Source organism: Mya arenaria, chromosome 7, assembly GCF_026914265.1.
Source record: "Mya arenaria isolate MELC-2E11 chromosome 7, ASM2691426v1".
Taxonomy (NCBI): Eukaryota; Metazoa; Mollusca; class Bivalvia; order Myida; family Myidae; genus Mya; species Mya arenaria.
The window spans coordinates 43,001,970-43,012,625 of record NC_069128.1 but is presented as its reverse complement, the minus strand read 5'-3'; the positions used below and the strand labels follow the sequence as shown (position 1 = coordinate 43,012,625).

The following is a 10,656-nucleotide window of genomic DNA, read 5'->3' as shown; positions in this document are numbered from 1 at the left end:
CCAAACAACTTCAATATCGGCTGGTTCAATATCTTTTCTATAAAACGGAGTTATGCTGTCCTTGGTATAAACTAGAATGTTAGGAGGAATACTGTCTTTGTCACGTACATTGAAGTGATTAAGTTCAGCATACAGAGCGAGGATTTTAGTAAACAGCAAAAGAACACACAATTATATCAGATAACAGCGGAGAGCTCGACGAGCATGTCGAGGACGATCACGAGGACGATGGACCCGGATAGTCAAGGATGTCCCCAGAGATAACTAATAGCATACATTACATCACGAATTCAAGAGTTGATTCACCGTGGAGACCTTTTGTTATTAATATATACTATCAAATAGAACAATTTCACACGTGTTTGTGAATATTGCTATTAAAGCTCGACTCCACAATCTCTTGGTTAAGAGACGGACAACTTTACTGCTAGACCGTTCTTATCCTCCATAAGGATAATGGATCTATCAGGGAACTAGCTTATTTGTGGGTCCGAATTACTTACTTAGTTTTTACCTTACACGAGTATACACATATCGTTAACGGTAAATGTGGGGGTTACCGTCATCTATAAAAAGCACATGATGAAGAAACTTGCACTTGAACAAGCAGCATATTTCAAGGATGCCGTATAACACGTACAAACACTGAACAAAAGACGGCAGTGCCGTATTGGTCGGGTACTAAATGATAATCTGTGTACCCACCAAAACGTACCCGACCCGCAAGTAAATGCCCTATCGCACATGATATCAATACACAGACATATTATTAAGCTTTTGGTAAAACAGTAGTGGTCAAATGAGAGCGGTTTCTCGCATGTCCATGTGGATGGTAATAATATATGCTGTTTTTAGTGTTAAATCGTCTGAGGGTTATTAAGATTGGAGAAATAAAAATGTCTCTTTGTGGCGCAAACGGGGGCGTTCGAGCACATCAAAAGAAATAAAGACTAATACCGATAAAAGTACAATTTTATTGAAAGAAAGTATCCTGATTACAAAAATGATACATCACCACATGCATTTAGAAATTTATACTACTGGCTGCAAATGTACTGTCAAGGCTTTGAGCATTGGATGATATGATCCTTGTCTTTGCTCCGATCCCAAAACCGCAAAGTATATTTTGAATCAAATGCAACATATCGACTTCACACATCAAAGGAACACCGACTGCAGCTGTCAACGAGTTGACGTACTATATGACATATTACGTAGAACTAGATACTCAAACGGCGGACTCACAACCTTAAAATCTATCCATACATATATTTTGCATTGGTTTCGACCGACCAATTTAAAAGAACCTGTGATAAACGAATATCTCTTGAAGATTTGAGGCCGCCGTTTATGCGGTACAAATTGACTGCCTCATTAGTTTGAATAGGCATTTCGTTCGAGCCTTGTTAAACTAACTGACGAGCACGTTGCATAATCCTACTTTAAATAGAGTGATAAAATGAAGAAATGTTTGTTCAAGTAACAATGATATCTATGAGTACACTCTTAAATGTTGAGTTTATTTGATTCGAGTAATTGAAAAAACACGAATAGGAAGTGAAAAAATGTCATAAGGATATATTAAAGATTCATTAGAACTCATGTATGCAATTGTAATATAAAAGGAGGTTCAGATATAAACAGAAACAAAGAATTTATCTTGCATTCTTACACCGAAACACTTGTTTCTTCTATTACTGCACTATTTACAATATAATATACATGTAGACAATATCTTCAAGAAATAAATGCTACAAAAATCAGAATTAATCCAAAGGGGCATGTCAAGGATTTGATATGAAGGACGCAAGGTTTAGGGTACTTAGAAAGTGCGTCCCATCTCCCACAACCGAACAATAAAGGCTTTAAACAGTGCATGGAGCTTAGGTGAAAATTAAAAAAAAAATGTTATTAATAAATTAAAATGGTGAATTCCAGTGCATTCTATCGTATTATTGTATCACATAGCTTGATAAAAGCATAACGTCTTCTTCTTTTATGGTCATATTAAGTTCATTTGGACATATAAGGAGTAAGGTTGGAGGTTCAGGTGCGCTTCCTTGGCCTCTCGGACTCCTTATGATTTCTTCAGTCTATGTTTCTATTAACTTTATATGGAAACAATATGTGAAATCTTGTCAATAAAAATGCTTATTATAATTATTATTACTAAAAATCTAAAAATATATCCTTATATGTGACAGAATAAAGGAGAAGTACATGTAATGCAAATAAACAACAAGTAGAAAAAAATAATATATTTACATATAGATAATCGAATAAATTTATGATTAAAGAGAAAATGAAAGCAGCAACAAGACAGACAAATAGTATTGGTGTTTTGCTTACATTAGTGTTTAAATATGATATCAAAACAAAACACAATCATTGGAGGATAAACATGTTGGAACATTTGCATTTGTCAATTTTTTACAACAAAGCTAAACGTTTTTGAAAATAATGGTGTCTTAATCTTTTTGTATGAGACAGGAGTCCTACATCAAGTTGATACATTGATCAGAAATGATTAAAGAAATATATATGGAAAATCATCTTGCGCGTCGAACCTTGATTGGGATCCTTAACGGTAGTGTATCTTCGCATCGGGGTCAAGCTTGAGGTCTCCTTTATGTTTGTAAATGTCCCTTTCCCCGGGACATTTTTCAACCTGATCTTTCGGGATATGGACCTCAACAGTCGCCTCAGTCTTGTCTATGTGCTTCATGTAACTCTTGTCACCCATATCGTAGTTATTCATTGCTACCTTTTCTTGTGGAGTATCAGGACCTATTTTGGTAACATATGCTCCCTCTCCATACAGTGCATCGTCTCGTGATCCATCATATTGTTTTGATTGCTTAATAACTCCACTTTCTTTTATTTTTTAGCGTTTTCTTTTGACGTGTGATGGTAGTATGTCTCCTCTTCCCCTAAAAACAAATTAGATCACGTCAGATTCTGACATCGCGGACTGCAAGAGTCAGGTTTCCGCGGCGTTGTGATCATTATAAATACATCACAAATGCTTAAAATAATATCGAAATCAAGACGCAATAATACCAAAAGGAAGAACATATATGAGTGGTGTAAAATATATTGGGGATGTTATGATGGGACGCTTTTCTGGTGACCTATATCACGTCAATTTCGGTGTGTGAACACGTATTTGTCGAGACCGCAAGTCGAGACGTATACGTGTTTACTAACCGAACGAGACGTAAAACAGGTCACCAGAAAATCGTAATATTTCATTTATTATATGCCTTTCTATTTTTCGGTTTCCATATACGGAATAGCTGGCGCGAGTATATTGATATGTACTTTTGTGTATAGAAGTCGAGGGAGGCTCTCCATCGAAACAAGTCAGCAGCTACAGGATTAACTTTATTGAGCAAAATTACATAAACATGCTTAAAACCTTAGCAAAAAACAATTTGCTAATACGAAAACAATTAATAAATGTCACAGCAAAACCAAATTACAAAAAAAAAAAAAAAATAAACATCTCAGTATATGAAATCTTACCACTCATTGTATTGTTTAAATGAAGACCGAAGTGCAATCCAAAAGGATGTAAAAAACACACGCCGTTTAGGTATCAGTTTTGAAAGATAGCAAATGTTATCATTTACTTTTGCATAACTTTTTCATGCTGATACCTTCTCAAAAGTGAGGACTGAGTATGTACAAGTTATATATATAGCAAAGCTTAAAACGAAATTGAAACTCTAGGAATTCAATATTACTCGTTATTTTCAGAAAATTGAACAGGTAATATATAAAATATTTCAGGGCATTATAAATATTAATGTGGTTTATTTGAACTCTATGCTAAACAAAATCTCAAGGAATTAAAGATACCACTCAATGCTTTTTTGAAAATTGAACATGCCGTTTATGAGATAATTAAAATAAAACACTGTGCATTGTCTTTCTTGTAAATAAAACAATAAGAATTGTCTTCTTCGTAAATAAAACACTGCGCATTGTCTTCCTTGTAAATAAAACAATACGCATTGTCTTCCATGTAAAAAAAAACACTGCGCATTGTCTTCCTTGTAAATAAAACAATATGCATTGTCTTCCTTGTAAATAAAACACTGCGCATTGTCTTCCTTGTAAATAAAGCAATACGCATTGTCTTCCTTGTATATAAAACTATACGAATTGTCTTCTTCGTAAATAAAACACTGAGCATTGTCTTCCTTTTAAATTAAACAATACGCATGTTCTTCCTCGTAAATAAAACACTGCACATTGTCTTCCTTGTAAATAAAACAATACGCATTGTCTTCCTTGTAAATAAAACACTGCGCATTGTCTTCCTTGTAAATAAAACAATACGCATTGTCTTCCTTGTAAATAAAACAATACGCATTGTCTTCCTTGTAAATAAAACAATACGAAAGATCTTCTTCGTAAATAAAACACTGCGCATTGTCTTCCTTTTAAATTAAACAATACGCATGTTCTTCCTCGTACATTTTCTTTCTCTTAAATAGTTAACACCACGCATTGTCTTACTCGTTAATAAAACACTGTGGCTTTACTTCCTCTTAAAAATTAAGCACTATACATTGTCTTCCCCGTAAATATATCACTACGCATTGCTTCCTTCTTAAAACACACTACGCATGGTCTTTCTATGAAATAAAACACTACGCATTATCTTCCTTGTAAACAAAACACTACGCACTGTCCTTCTCCTAAATATTAAACTTTTAACATTGTCTTTTCCTTAAATATTAAACACTGCGCATTATCTCCCTTTTAAACAAAACACTTTGCACTATCTTCCTCTCAAATAAAACACAACCCGAGTTCAATGAATATAACTGTTATAACACTTGTGGTTAAGTGGTCACCACAATAGTACCATAGGAGTAACCCAAGTTCAAGCAGACACATAATTACTGTGAATTACTGTGCCAATAACATATGTTATAGAACAGACGGCTTTATTATCCTCGCCACTAATCCCAACGCAAAAAACAGTGTCTTAACAACTTTTTGAGTACTGGGATCGCTAAATTCAAATCTACAATAAATAAAAAGGCAATATTACTAGTATGTATTCGTTTTGAATGAAAAAAGGGTTTCATTGTTTTTGTTGTAAACGGAGACGTAAACGGTAATTTTAAAACCGTTTGGCCTATAGAATTGTGATTATCTATGTTTTGAATAAAAAATACCTGACTTAGTTACATTCAAATGATAGACCAGAGTTCACGGAAAACACCGGGTGAAGCCGAGATTTCGATCACGCATAAGCTTATTGCACTAAAGAAAAAAAACGAAAAATGTCATTCTGTGTGTGTGAGGGGGGAAACACACTGATAGTTGAAAGCTTTTAATCTGACTGCAAATCATTAGGCTGATTTACGCAATGGATTGTTTATTTACCAAGGACTGATTTAATAAATGTGAAATATTGTAGGACAAAACATTTGACGGATGTGCCCGAAAAGTGAAAAATTGAAACATTATTTGATCGAAAATAGGGACAAATCTTTCGGTCAGAACAGGGTTCCTGCCTACAAGTCGTTGAAGGCATTCAAATATTTAGAGGAGGGATTCGTCCAAAAGTTGCTTCATGCCAATTAATTAGACGGTGTAAAAGAACTGTATTTGACAAGTTCACGAGTGCTGGCTTCGTATTATTTATCAATTTTAAAGTAAGATTTTTTTAAACATAAGCTATGATTCAATAGTTTATAAATATCAGGATCAACCCTTGTCTAAAATGATAAATGTTCAAAACGTGATTCTTCTAATCCCTTACCATATAAAACGTAAAAAAGGCCACCCACGTACAATTATTTGGACTAGATGAACCCCACCTTTCACAGTGCACTCATCCAGTTTGTTCATTTTCCTGATTATAAATAATTCCAAGTTCTAGTTTATGTAATTATTTGAAATAGTATTTATCAGAGGGGATATTATTAATTGAAAACCATTCTATTTCAGCCTGGGTGAGGCATGCAGCCATATTGCAGCTGTGTTGTTTACGGTTGAAGATTTTGTCGCCAAGGGTCTAAACAAGGTGTAAAGGGTCTAAACAAGGTGTAAAGGGTCTTAACAAGGTGTAAAGGGTCTAAACAAGGTGTAAAGGGTCTTAACAAGGTGTAAAGGGTCTTAACAAGGTGTAAAGGGTCTAAACAAGGTGTAAAGGGTCTTAACAAGGTGTAAAGGGTCTAAACAAGGTGTAAAGGGTCTTAACAAGGTGTAAAGGGTCTTACCAAGGTGTAAAGGGTCTTAACAAGGTGTAAAGGGTCTTAACAAGGTGTAAAGGGTCTAAACAAGGAGTACAGGGCCTTAACAAGGTGTACAGGGCCTTAACAAGGTGTAAAGGGTCTTAACAAGGTGTACAGAGCCTTAACAAGGTGTACAGAGCCTTAACAAGGTGTACAGGGCCTTAACAAGGTGTAAAGGGTCTTAACAATGTGTAAAGGGTCTAAACAAGGTGTACAGGGCCTTAACAAGGTGTAAAGGGTCTTAACAAGGTGTAAAGGGTCTAAACAAGGTGTAAAGGGTCTTAACAAGGTGTAAAGGGTATAAACAATTAGTAAAGGGTCTAAACAAGGTGTAAAGGGTCTTAACAAGGTGTAAAGGGTCTAAACAAGGTGTAAAGGGTCTAAACAATGTGTAAAGGGTCTAAACAAGGTGTAAAGGGTCTTAACAAGGTGTAAAGGGTATAAACAATTAGTAAAGGGTCTAAACAAGGTGTAAAGGTATAAACAATTAGTAAAGAGTCTAAACAAGGTGTAAAGGGTCTTAACAAGGTGTAAAGGGTCTTAACAAGGTGTAAAGGGTCTAAACAAGGTGTAAAGGGTCTAAACAAGGTGTAAAGGGTCTAAACAAGGTGTAAAGGGTCTAAACAATTAGTAAAGGGTCTAAACAAGGTGTAAAGGGTCTTAACAAGGTGTAAAGGGTCTTAACAAGGTGTAAAGGGTCTAAACAATGTGTAAAGGGTCTAAACAAGGTGTAAAGGGTATAAACAATTAGTAAAGAGTCTAAACAAGGTGTAAAGGGTCTTAACAAGGTGTAAAGGGTCTTAACAAGGTGTAAAGGGTCTTAACAAGGTGTAAAGGGTCTTAACAAGGTGTAAAGGGTCTAAACAAGGTGTAAAGGGTCTAAACAATGTGTAAAGGGTCTAAACAAGGTGTAAAGGGTCTAAACAAGGTGTAAAGGGTATAAACAATTAGTAAAGGGTCTAAACAAGGTGTAAAGGGTCTAAACAAGGTGTAAAGGGTCTTAACAAGGTGTAAAGGGTCTTAACAAGGTGTAAAGGGTATAAACAATTAGTAAAGGGTCTTAACAAGGTGTAAAGGGTATAAACAATTAGTAAAGGGTCTAAACAAGGTGTAAAGGGTATAAACAATTAGTAAAGGGTCTAAACAAGGTGTAAAGGGTCTTAACAAGGTGTAAAGGGTCTAAACAAGGTGTAAAGGGTCTAAACAATGTGTAAAGGGTCTAAACAAGGTGTAAAGGGTCTTAACAATTAGTAAAGGGTCTAAACAAGGTGTAAAGGGTCTCAACGAGGTTTAAAGGGTCTAAACAAGGTGTAAAGGGTCTAAACAATTAGTAAAGGGTCTAAACAAGGTGTAAAGGGTCTAAACAAGGTGTAAAGGGTCTAAACAATTAGTAAAGGGTCTAAACAATTAGTAAAGGGTCTAAACAAGGTGTAAAGGGTCTAAACAATTAGTAAAGGGTCTAAACAATTAGTAAAGGGTCTAAACAAGGTGTAAAGGGTATAAACAATTAGTAAAGGGTCTAAACAATTAGTAAAGGGTCTAAACAAGGTGTTAAAGGGTCTAAACAATTAGTAAAGGGTCTAAACAAGGTGTTAAAGGGTCTTAACAATTAGTAAAGGGTCTAAACAAGGTGTTAAAGGGTCTAAACAATGTGTAAAGGGTCTACGCAATGTGTAAACGTCTAAACAATGTGTAAAGGGTCTAAACAAGGTGTTCAGCGTCTAAACAATGTGTAAAGGGTCTAAACAAGGTGTTCAGCGTCTAAACAATGTGTAAAGGGTCTAAACAAGGTGTTCAGCGTCTAAACAATGTGTAAAGGGTCTAAACAAGGTGTTCAGCGTCTAAACAATGACACAAGGTGTTCAGCGTCTAAACAATGTGTAAAGGGTCTACACAAGGTGTTCAGCGTCTGAACAATGTGTTCAGGGTCTGAACAAGGTGTTCAGGGTCTGAACAATGTGTTCAGGGTCTGAACAAGGTGTTCAGGGTCCGAACAATGTGTTCAGGGTCTGAACAAGGTGTTCAGGGTCCGAACAATGTGTTCAGGGTCTGAACAAGGTGTTCAGGGTCCGAACAATGTGTTCAGGGTCTGAACAAGGTGTTCAGGGTCTGAACAATGTGTTCAGGGTCTGAACAAGGTGTTCAGGGTCTGAACAATGTGTTCAGGGTCTGAACAATGTGTTCAGGGTCTGAACAAGGTGTTCAGGGTCTGAACAATGTGTTCAGCGTCTAAACAATGTGTTCAGGGTCTAAACAAGGTGTTCAGCGTCTAAACAATGTGTTCAGGGTCTAAACAAGGTGTTCCCAAAACAAGGTGTTCAGCGTCTAAACAATGTGTCCAGGGTCCAAAACAAGGTGTTCAGCGTCTAAACAATGTGTCCAGGGTCTAAACAAGGTGTAAAGCGTCTAGTCTACACAAGGCGTAAAGGGTCTAAACAAGGTGTAAAGCGTCTACACAAGGCGTAAAGGGTCTAAACAAGGTGTAAAGGGTCTAAACAAGGTGTAAAGGGTCTAAACAAGGTGTAAAGCGTCTACACAATGTGTAAAGGGTCTACACAAGGCGTAAAGCCGCTACACAAGGTGTAAAGGGTCTGCACAAGGCGTAAAGCCGCTACACAAGGCGTAAAGGGTCTACACAAGGCGTAAAGCCGCTACACAAGGCGTAAAGGGTCTACACAAGGCGTAAAGCCGCTACACAAGGCGTAAAGGGTCTACACAAGGCATTAAGCCGTTACACAAGGCGTAAAGGGTCTACACAAGGCGTTAAGCCGCTACACAAGGCGTAAAGGGTCTACACAAGGCGTTAAGGGTCTACACAAGGTGTAAAGGGTCTACACAAGGTGTTAAGGGTCTAAACAAGGTGGCGTGCACATATTAGCTCTGCAAATGGAATGCACCATCTAGACAAAATGTTAAGCCGACCAGTTTTGACAACATCAGAATTGTAAAGTAGCTGTAAATACATGTTTCTTAGGGAGGCAATGTTCACAGATCTTTGCTCGGGCACTTAAATTTTCTGATGCAGCTACTAACTTGAAGAATAAAATCTATGGCCTGAAACAGGACACCCCTCGCTTTTTAGACCGACACTTTACCGAATCGTTATATAGCAGATCGCTCTATAGCAAGACAGCATAAGTGCGGCTTTATACATATCGAATTCAGGGTTACATGTATATAAAATTATTTGCATATTTCAATGCAGACTTGCTTATTAAAATAATTCCACTAGCCCAAATGTAATTCCACATTTTATATTCATAAATTTATCCACAGCCTTCAGTATGATTGAAAATCAAAATAAACATTTATGCTTAAACGACATATATGTTCAGACAGGAATATGGCAATAGGGCAAACAAGCAAGCGCCATGGTATTTGATTGAAGCAAGAGGAATTGGCTACAAAATGGTATTCCAAATTCCAAGGAAACCGGTGCCAATATTGTTAAGAAGGGCCTAGTGGTGGACCGGGAATACCCTTATTTGGGGGCTTCTTTTGACAGGATAAATATAGCAGTAAACAAGATTGTAAAAATAAAGAACCCTTCATCAACTTGGGGAATTGCAACGGCAGAGGCTTCAAAGAAACTGAAGTGTCCCAAGCACAATGAGAACGATGACATTGTGCTGAACCCCAGTCATCAATATATCACTCAGATCCAGGGCCAGATGGGTATTCTTTGAATCTGAATTTGACTTTGTCATCTGCACAAAGCAGAACATTCTTATTCATGAAGTAACATTCATCTTCATATTCTGGAAAGATTGTAAAAAAAGCTTGTTACATTCTATGAAAATATAATGGTTCCAGAAGTTATCTTCCCCAGAGTAGAACATGACTTAGAGCCCACGTGTATATGTTTGTTAAGTAAAGTTCAGTTCAGGAAGCTTAGTCCTTTTAAGCTTAACAACTATTATTATTAGTCGAACACATTTAAAAGTCTGCTTAATTGTGAATATTTGAGACATATTTAGTTTTAGTTTTTTTTAGTGCTACGTCAGGATTATTTTTGACAGAAAAGTATAAAACAAAGCATTTTTAACAAAGAAGAAATGTTCTTCGTCTTCCCGTATCATCATCATCATCATCATCATCATCATCATCATCATCATCATCATCATCATCATCATCATCATCATCATCATCATCATCATCTTCATTATCATCATCAGCAGCAGCACCAGCACCAGCAGCACCACCAGCAGCAACGGTAGTGGTAGTAGTATTAATAGTAGTAGTAGTAGTAGTAGTAGTAGTAGTAGTAGTAGTAGTAGTAGTAGTAGTAGTAGTAGTAGTAGTAGTAGTAGTAGTAGTAGTAGTAGTAGTAGTAGTAGTAGTAGTAGTAGTAGTATAGTAGCAGCAGCAGCAGCAGCAGCAGCAGCACAGCAGCAGCAGC

At 36.6% G+C, this 10,656-nt stretch overlaps 1 pseudogene; it reads left to right on the top strand.

Annotated features, from left to right (window-relative positions):
• Positions 1 to 5,118: 5,118 nt before the first annotated feature.
• On the top strand, positions 5,119 to 9,210 carry LOC128241159 (uncharacterized; annotated as a pseudogene).
• The last annotated feature ends 1,446 nt before the right edge of the window (positions 9,211 to 10,656 follow it).